Below are 9,353 nucleotides of genomic sequence, written 5' to 3'. Positions count from 1 at the left end.
TAACAAATATCTTCATCCTGAGTAAAATTACTCATTTTAAATTATTTTTTTAATCGCATCCAGCGATCTGCAGATTGCAGTTTCTCAGCAAATGCTGGAATTTGTTAAATACTCATGTATTTTCTTACTTTCATTTTCCATCCGCATCTCCCCAGCTGCTTCTGTTTTATTTAGCTCTTCTGCTACCACTTCATTGTCTTTCCTCTCCTCACATGTCAGAAAACGCCTCTAAAAATTTCCTAATATTCCCTAAATATTCTTGCCTCTATCTCTGAAACAGAACCTTTTAGGAGCTTCATTTTATACCTAACTGTATTTAACTGCTTAATTTTCCCAGCTTTTACACTGGGAATTTTAACAAGTTGCTTTTAAATATCAGAGCTGAGCTTCAATACTGCTTTCCTTCTGCTTATTACAGAGTGACAGGTATGCCTGCCCTACTCTTCATTGGCTTTTAAATCAAGAAGACAATGGGAAACATGAATACAAAACAGGGAGGAGAGGAAAACATTGTAAAAGGTTTTTCAGTGTCTAAGATCTCAGCCTCGGACATCGCTGTGCTGGGATGGGTACGGTCCTAGGAACATCCTGAGGATCCGGAGGGATCGGGGGTTGTAACTGCCCCAGATGAGGTAACGGGCCATGACGTGTGCAGGAGCCAAAAAGAACCGGAGTCTGAATGGATCAAGGGAGGGCAAAAAGGATGAGTGTGTAGTAAGTATACCAGAAACGCCAATAGAATACCAATAAGTATCAATACAGAATAGAATACCAGTAAAATGACACTACAGCACTCTCCTGGTATTCACCCATTCTCACTTTCTGCAACATGGTACAATGACAGGACAGGGTCTGTCAAAGTCAAAGCAAGCGACTAGGATGTGTTTTCTGCTCATTTTAGTTTATCATATTCACTGCATGATTTTCTCAGTGTTCACTGCCAAAAATATATTTTCTTCAGTTTCCTGGACAGATGCCTTCAAGATCCCTCTGTTCCATTTTTAGCAGTGTGTTTCTGAGGCTTTCTTTAAATGAGGTTGTCTTGCCAAGCAATTTCTGGGTCCACATGGGTTTTTCCTGGGTCAGTTTTACCACTGTTGTTCTACTCAAAACACAGAGGGCTCTTTACCTCTCATTTCTCACCGCTGAGACTGCAACTTGGCTTGAATTCTATGTTTTGCATTAAGCAACTGCGCAGAAAACAGTATCTGCATACAGAAATGAGGTGAGAACCGTGCGTGTACGATGGCAATTTATATTGCTAAGTCTTAAGCTGTGACTGGAACATCTATATCCCTAAGACTGTTTTGAAAACCTCAGTGCTCTTTTTCGTAAATAATTAATTCATTTACATGTCTTCCTTTATTGGGTTATCTTTCTGTTCAGGACTTCAGCTAGATGGGCTGTACACAGAGTCCTGAGCTGTGATAATGTGCGAGGTGCTACACAAATCTGGTTATCCTGTCCATTAACAAAGGATGCTGTCCAGCCCACTACATTCCCAAATAATAGGAGTGCGATAAAAAGGAACAGCTTGCTCAGCAGCATCAGGTGGAGCCAAAGATAATTGTTTCATGCTTCATAAACATTTTGTGTTTGTTGCTTGTTGATTAACTGAGCCCCCGGTGCACCCAGTGCTACTCTGCCTGAGTGTAAAGTCAGAAACAAGCAGAAGACCAGCTGTAGAAATATTATTTCTAGTGCATAACTTCAGTTTAACATGATATTCAAGACAGACGTGCTTCTAGGGGTTCTACATTCTGCTAAGGACCTCTCTTCATCTGGTGGAGGATTGTTTGTAAAGCTCTTCAGGTTTCTTTCTGCGTGCAGCAGCCAAGCGGGTATCGTTACATTTCCTAAGCTGAAATGTCTCCTTGTAGACCAAGTGCAAAACATTCCCTTGCACACAGGTAAGATGTCCATCAGCACAGTGTGTGATACTGAGTGTGAGATCCTCACCCCATCTGTTAGTTGCAGGACAGCCGTGAATTAATCCTCCCAGTCCTCATTTTGACCTGACAAGGATAATAATTCTACTAAAATACTTTTATTAAGAAAAGTATATTACAGCAGTGTAAATCAGAATCCACGGGGCAGGGATCTTTTATCAAATCTCGTATTTCTTTAGCAACTATAAATACGCATCTTCACCTGCTGATGCTCCCGATGCCTCCCCTGTCGCACGCTTAGCTCGCAGGGGTATTTTGGAGAGCTTTGCGCTAATGTTCAGTAACTTGTTCTAGGACGTCTGGATGAAAATTGTATTGGAAATGTCCTTACATACCCCATGCAAAAACTTAACCCCTTTGTGCCAAGGGCAGCCTTCCTGCTCCCTCGTGCCTAAGAGTTTAGATGATGGGCTTTTTCTCCCTCACTGTCAAAAGGCACGTAAAGGTTTCAGCCCATGGCTGTGGTTTTGTACCCACATTTCTGATCCTTCAGAAAAATGTCCATGAAAAAGGGAGACAGACTGGTTTTGAGAAGCCAGGCACTTCCATGCAGCATTCTATTTCCTTACTCATGAGTAGGGCAAATGCATTTAGACCTGGTGATTTTTGTTCAAGGCTTGAGTCCATGTTTTTGAGCTCTGGGGTGGGAATTCCTCATGCTCCAGCTGGATTTTCCACGTCCGCGCTGGCCACAAACCCTTCCCGACACTCAGAACACTTTGGGGAGCGTGAAATCTTCACCGCTGAATGGCAGCCAGTATCCTGAGAAATACATTGATTTTAAGGTGAGAAGCACATGCATGAAACCCTGCAATTGGTGAAGCGAGAAAGCTGTCACCGAGCTGAAGGCACCCCAGGAAGCTATAAAGAGATAAAGTCACATTCCTTTGTCTTTGTGCACCTTGAAGGAGAGGAACAATGACTTTATTGAGGCAAATGATGAAAGAGCATAGATAAACAGGAACAGTGCATGAGGGAAAACAAAGGCAGGTGGAAGAATTGTGTTTATCTGCAGTAAAAAAAAAAGAGTTTCAGGGGAATGCCATCTTATTATTTTGAAAGAATATTCCTGATGAAGAAGGGTATTATGTAACAACATCTCATCTTGAATCAGTCACAAGGCAAAAGCCAGAGAGCAAATTCATCTCCGATGTTGCTTTGTGAGCGTGACCCATTTGATTTTGTGATATGAAACTGACCATTTTTTTGTCTACCCGCAGAGCTTTGTTTCAAATATGTGAACTTAATTGGGTTTGAATGCTGGTCGTTCTTCACGGGTAGGGGATAAGCCGTGGCCGGGAGGGGCACGTTGACAAAGCAGGAGGGTGTCCCGAACGTGTTACCGCGTCCTCGCGCTCTGCTGCTGAATTGACGAGACCAGGTCTCGGTCTGGACATCTTCCACCGTCACAGGCACCCGGGGCGGAGGGCCGACCACTGCAAGCCTTGCTCTAGCACAATTCCCGATGCAGCGGAGACAGAGATGTTTGTTTGGGGTCAGACATCAACGCGCGGGGCTCGAAGATCAACCCAGCCCTAGTCTGAGTGTTTTGGGGCTCACGGTCTGAGGGTGAACCCCGGGTGGGACCTGGGCCAGGCTCGCTGCCAGTTCTGCAGGACACCTCCAACTTTAACCTTGACTGACGAGCGACCGCCCCGTGCTGTTATCCACGAGGAACAATGCCTTCTTTCTTCTTTTATTTCTCTTCCAAGTGCATTCACCTTGAAGAACAACACATTGCAGGAAGCCTGTTATAAAAAGTGACCGCCGGTATTTCTGCCTGCATCTCATTACAAAATCTGCCCATTATTAACGCTGCAGGACCAGGAGATCTTACACAGCTGTCAGGAGCTAAATGCTTCTGCAAGATAAAACTTCTGGTTGTAGAGTATAAAACCAACCGGTTACGCAGGTGTTGATGTTATTTCACCAGTTCCACTTGAAAGGTCCAGTTTGAGAAGGTTAACACCATTCAAATGGGAATTCGTGTTATGTGTAGCTTTAATTTGCTAAGTCTGAGCATCACGTTTTAAAATCAGAGTAGCTGGAAATGCAGTTTGATGGCTAAAGTGGATGTGGTGACTGCTGTGTTTCAATTATTTAAATACTAAAAAGGGCTGCGCCACTTGTATTCAATTTGCCCGTGGACCAAAGAACACTCTTGAAACCACTCTTTTTCGGTAACTCTATTTCTTTTTCTGCAGGAGCCAACACTGCAAAGTAATTGAAGGATAGCATAAAAGAAGCCATATGTGTAGCAATCACACGGAATATGGGAAACACCTGTTTTTCCGCCGATTACCGCCTGCAAACTAGCGGGGCGTGTTTATTTTGGGGGCATTACATTTGCCTGGGTAATAGCGCATGACACATTTTCAGTTTGACGGCAGACGAGCACCGGGAACAGCTAATCGTACCCGTATAAATGAAACACAAACATGCCCTCGCGGCCATACGTGCGGTTAAATAGGGGCCTAATGACACCGCTGGCGGAGCAGGGAGCGGTGGGTGAACAGCCGCCCGTTCGCAGAAACCTGGATCATTCTGTTTACTCTGCAGCTCCAGCTAATTCAGGCACAAACAAAGCCTGGAAAATGCATAGACAGAACTGTAGAGGAGGCGGAAAACTCCGGAAAAACAGCAATAATGTCATTATTTGGAAGAGACAAAGTCCCCTCAACGTGTTTTACTGTGGGCGATGGAAAGAGGCACAGTTGCAAGTTCATGCCCTGTTTGTTCATCATCCAGACAACAGAGGTGATCAAAGAAAGGAAGAGTTTTAGGGGAACATTTCATCATATAAACCCCAACATTTTAAAACTCTACATATTTGGGTTATACTTCTAATAATATTTTACTTACAGTGAATGGCTTTATTGTCCTCACTTGCAAGCTCTCCAATAAATCCCCAAGGTCCTGCAAATTCATAAATTGTTGACATATTTTAATAACTGCATAAATAATATTTAGCATTGACGAAAACACTGCTAAGGATTCAAAATGACTATTTCTGTTACACATTTAATTTAAAGGGGGCGGTTTTGTAGAATTCCTTTTAGAAGACTAAGTACATTGATTAATTATTTTTAAATGGCTCTTATACGGTGTTCTTCATGTTCCATTTAAAGTGTGATGAAAAAAAGACCGGAAAGAACAGAGAGCATGAATACATGAGAGAAGAGTGAAAATACATGGGTAAACAGATTAAACCCCAGTCAGAGCTATATAAAAGCTATATATATATATTTAAAAAAAAAAAAAAAAAAAAAAAGGTCTATTCCTTCCCTCTTTCTTTTTTGGTGCAACTTATGAGTGTAACAAAAAGTGACAATAAATGATGATGCTAAGTTAAAATGTCAGGAAAGTTTCGTTGTTTGAGGAAAAAGTAGTCTCACTGAAGAAAACAGTGAGAAAATAAGTTAGGAGGGCTTCCCACCAAAGCTGGTGCTGGGCCCATAATGTACACAGATATGTGAAAAGAATCATGGAATATAGTGGATTCTGAGAATCACTGAGGTTGGAAAAGACCTTTAAGATTATTGAGTCAAACGTTCCCCCAGCCCTGTCCCTGCCCCGTGTCCTGAGAGCCTCATGTCCGTCTGTCCAGCCCTCCAGGGCTGGTGACTCCAGCACTGCCCTGGGCAGCCTGTTCAATGCCCCACAGCCCTTTCCATGGCAAGCAATGGCTGATGTTGGATGCTCATCCCTTTGCAGAGAAGATGACGATGCCTGGCCCCTACCAAGGCCTGGGGTCGTTACCAAGCGCAGGGGAACATGGTGTGAGTGGAGACGTGTGGCTGTCACCTCCATCTTCCCCTGGCGTTCCTTTCTGCCCCACCAGACCAGGCTTGTGTGCCGCCCTGGTGTGTGACAGCTTCCCCATGCCCTTCTGAGCCCCGAGGTCGCCTCAACAGGAGGTGCCCCCGCTCTCTGTAAAACTTGACTGAAATCAGGCTGGTTTGTTCAAATGAGGGAAAATTCCTCTCTGACCACGCTTGTTTCACTTTAAAGCACTTTGGCTTGCACTGGGCTGTGCAGCTGGAGAGGAGAAGCTCCGGGGAGACCTTATTGCGACCTTTATGAACTTAAAAGAGGCCCATGAGAAAGATGGGACAGACTTTAGAGCAGGGCCTGTTGTGACAGGACAAGGGGTGATGGGTTAAACTAAAGGAGGGAGATTCAAGCCGGACATGAGGAAGGAATTGTTGTCCTGAGGGTGGTGAGAGCCTGTGCCAGGTACCCAGAGAGGTGGTGGATGAACCATCCCTGAGACACCCCAGGCCAGGCTGGACGGGGCTCTGAGCACCCTGAGCTGGTGCAGATGTCCCTGTCATGGCAGGGGAATGGGGAGCTGGGAACCACCATCCTGTGATTCTATGATTCTGTGAATCTATGCATTAGATCTGTGAAGAATAAATTTAAGGCTAACCATTCTTAAACTGAAATTAAGCTGTTCACGTGCTGGTTTGACCAATGAAGCCAAAGCCGCGCCAGGCTGTGCACAGGGGCAGCCGGCACCGGTGCTTCGCTGCCGCCCAGGGCGGCGTTTCTGGTGTCGGTGAAGCCAGCCTGCCCTCTCGGGGACACTCAGCCGCACGCCGTGCTTTCAGGTGCTTCCGAGGGCTACCTGTGTGCTCACATCTAATAAATGCTGATTTATATCAAGTTATTAAAATCCAGCTTGAAAGGTGCAAGTGGTTGAGCTACTGGAGCACCACTGGCTGTTGGAAAAGAGGATTTAAATGTCGTTTGAGCTGAGGTTCGGCCGTGACGAAGCAATGGCATTTCAAAGGTGACCGCTCACTCCGGACCAGCGGCTCTTGAAACGCAGAGCCAGCCCTTCTGTGCACGCGTGTCCTGCACGTTATTGGAGGCATTTCTACCAGCGCCAAGCAGTGTGCTGGCCAAAGCAAACGCCATTTTTAGGGATACGATATGCATTTTAGAAAATGCTTTAAAGGTGCAGTAGTGAAATCAGAGAGATTCCGCAGCGTATCCCTCCATGTGACACTGTCCGAAACCAGGGACTGCGCTGTCTGCTCATTGCAGACTTCTGATCCCCGCAGGGAAAGCCAAGTGACGTATTTGTCTCATCTCATACACATACTTGGCCCGTTAAAGATGCCTGAGTCTTGCCGTGCGGGTCTGTGCACCTGTTGTGCAGATCAATTCTTTCTCCAGAGGATCTTTAGAGGATTTTTCAAAAACCACCCTCGCTTCAGGAAATATAATTCCAAACTAACAAACCAAAACCACTGTCCTAAATAAAAAGTATATTAAGAGTACAAAGATATTAAATATCTGTATATATCTGGGGAGCTGAACTTGACTGGCTGCCAGGCACCCACCCAGCTGCTCTCTGCCCACCGGCATTGCTGTGGTGAGGGCACGAATACGATGGAAGGGCTGGAGCACAAGTGTGATGGAGCGACTGAGGGACCTAGGGGCTCAGCTGGAGAACAGGAGCTGAGGGGAGACCTTCTGATCTCTGAACTGCCTGAAAGGAGCTTGGAGCCAGGGGGGTCGGGCTCTGCTCCCCAGGAACAAGCGCCAGGAGCAGAGGAAACGGCCTCAAGTTGCGCCAGGGGAGGTTGAGGTTGGATCTGGGGAACAATTTCTTCCCCAAAGGGCTGTGGGGCATTGAACAGGCTGCCCAGGGCAGTGCTAGAGTCACCAGCCCTGGAGGGCTGGACAGATGGACATGAGGCTCTCAGGACATGGGGCAGGGACAGGGGTGGGGGAACAGTTGGACACGATGATCTTGAGGGGCTTTGCCAACCAAAGTGATTCATTTCTATGATTCCACGACCATGAGTTGAGATAAAGGCAGGGAGATCATTTGCCAAGAAGTTACAGGCAAAACACATATGACTTCAGGAAAGTATTTTATTTTAATTAATTGAATTTAATTGGCAATAGTTTCTTGCCAATTAAAGTTAGATTAGGATAGCAAGAAGCAACAATAAGAAATAAAACACCTCCTTCCCTCTCCATGAGCTTAAACCCGTGACCCTGTGCTCAGGTGTCCCATCCCGTACCAGCTGAGCTGCCCTGGCCCTGCTGACCTCAGGACGATCCTGTGCCCATCGTGCCTCCCTTCAGCACCACTGGAGAAGCACGGCTGAGACAGAGATCCAAACCACTTCTGAGGATGCCATGGATGAGATAGGGACCTGACCCCCAACTACAGTCATTGCCTCAGTCATCACAAAGAAGTTCTGGGCACGGAGGTGGACAGGTCCATACCATTAATCACTAATAGAGATGAGAGCAGTTGACTTGACCTTCAGTTTGTGTTCATGGGCTTCCAGCTTAGAGGTGGCTTCACCAGAGGCTTCACTGTCCCTCTTCCTCACGTCCTCCCCCTGGTCTTGTAGGAAGAACCAGAAGGATGGCACCTGGGTGCACCTTCTCTCTGGGTGGGAGCAGGCAGGGTCTGATCAGGAGTTCGAGGTGAGGACGGAATGGTGTTGCTTTGATTTTGATGTGGGGAATGTTTTGGTGTGGGGAGAGATGCCCATGCAGGAGCAGGTTCCCAGCCAGGTCCTGTGGACGGGACCCATGGTGGAGCGGGTTTATCCCGAGGGACTGCAGCCAGGGAAGGGACCCAGGCTGGAGGAAAATGTGTGGAGGAAGGAGTGTCAGAGGGCACTATGAACTGGCCATAACTTCCACCCCTCAGCCCCTGCACAGCTCGGGCGGGAGGAGGCGGAGGAGCTGGGGACGAGGGAGTGAAGTTGAGCCCAGGATGGAGGGGGACGGTGCTTTCAGCTTTCATCCTTCTTTCTAACTACTCTCAATTTCTAGTTGGCAATGTTAAATTAATTTTTAACAACTCAGGTCTGTTTTGCTCATGATGGTAGATGGTAAGTGACATCTCTATACTGACCCACGAGCTTTGCCATCTGTTTTCTGCCCTGCCGAGGAGGGGCAGCGGGACAGCGGCCGGGTTGGCGTCTGGCAGCCGGACGAGGCCAAACCAACACGGTCCTTTTCGGTGCCTGTGCTGGGGTGTTTTGGCTGTTTCCAATCGGTGCTTGCATGGCATCAAGGCCTTCTCTGTCTCCTCCACCCTGCCCATGAGCAGGCTGAGAGAGCTGGGCTGTTCAGCTGGAGAACAGAAGCTCCGGGACACCTTAGTGCACCTTTCAGTGCTTAAAAGGGGCCCATGAGAAAGATGGGACAGACTTTAGAGCAGGGCCTGTTGTGACAGGACAAGGGCTGATGGTTTAAACTAAAGGAGGGAGATTCAGGCCGGACATGAGGAAGGAATTGTTGCCCTGAGGGTGGTGAGAGCCTGTGCCAGGTACCCAGAGAGGTGGTGGATGAACCATTCCTGAGACACCCCAGGCCAGGCTGGACGGGCTCTGAGCAACCTGAGCTGGTGCAGATGTCCCTGCCATG

Source organism: Nesoenas mayeri (assembly GCF_963082525.1).
Source record: "Nesoenas mayeri genome assembly, chromosome: Z".
Classification (NCBI taxonomy): Eukaryota; Metazoa; Chordata; class Aves; order Columbiformes; family Columbidae; genus Nesoenas; species Nesoenas mayeri.
Note: the sequence above shows the minus strand (reverse complement) of the source record.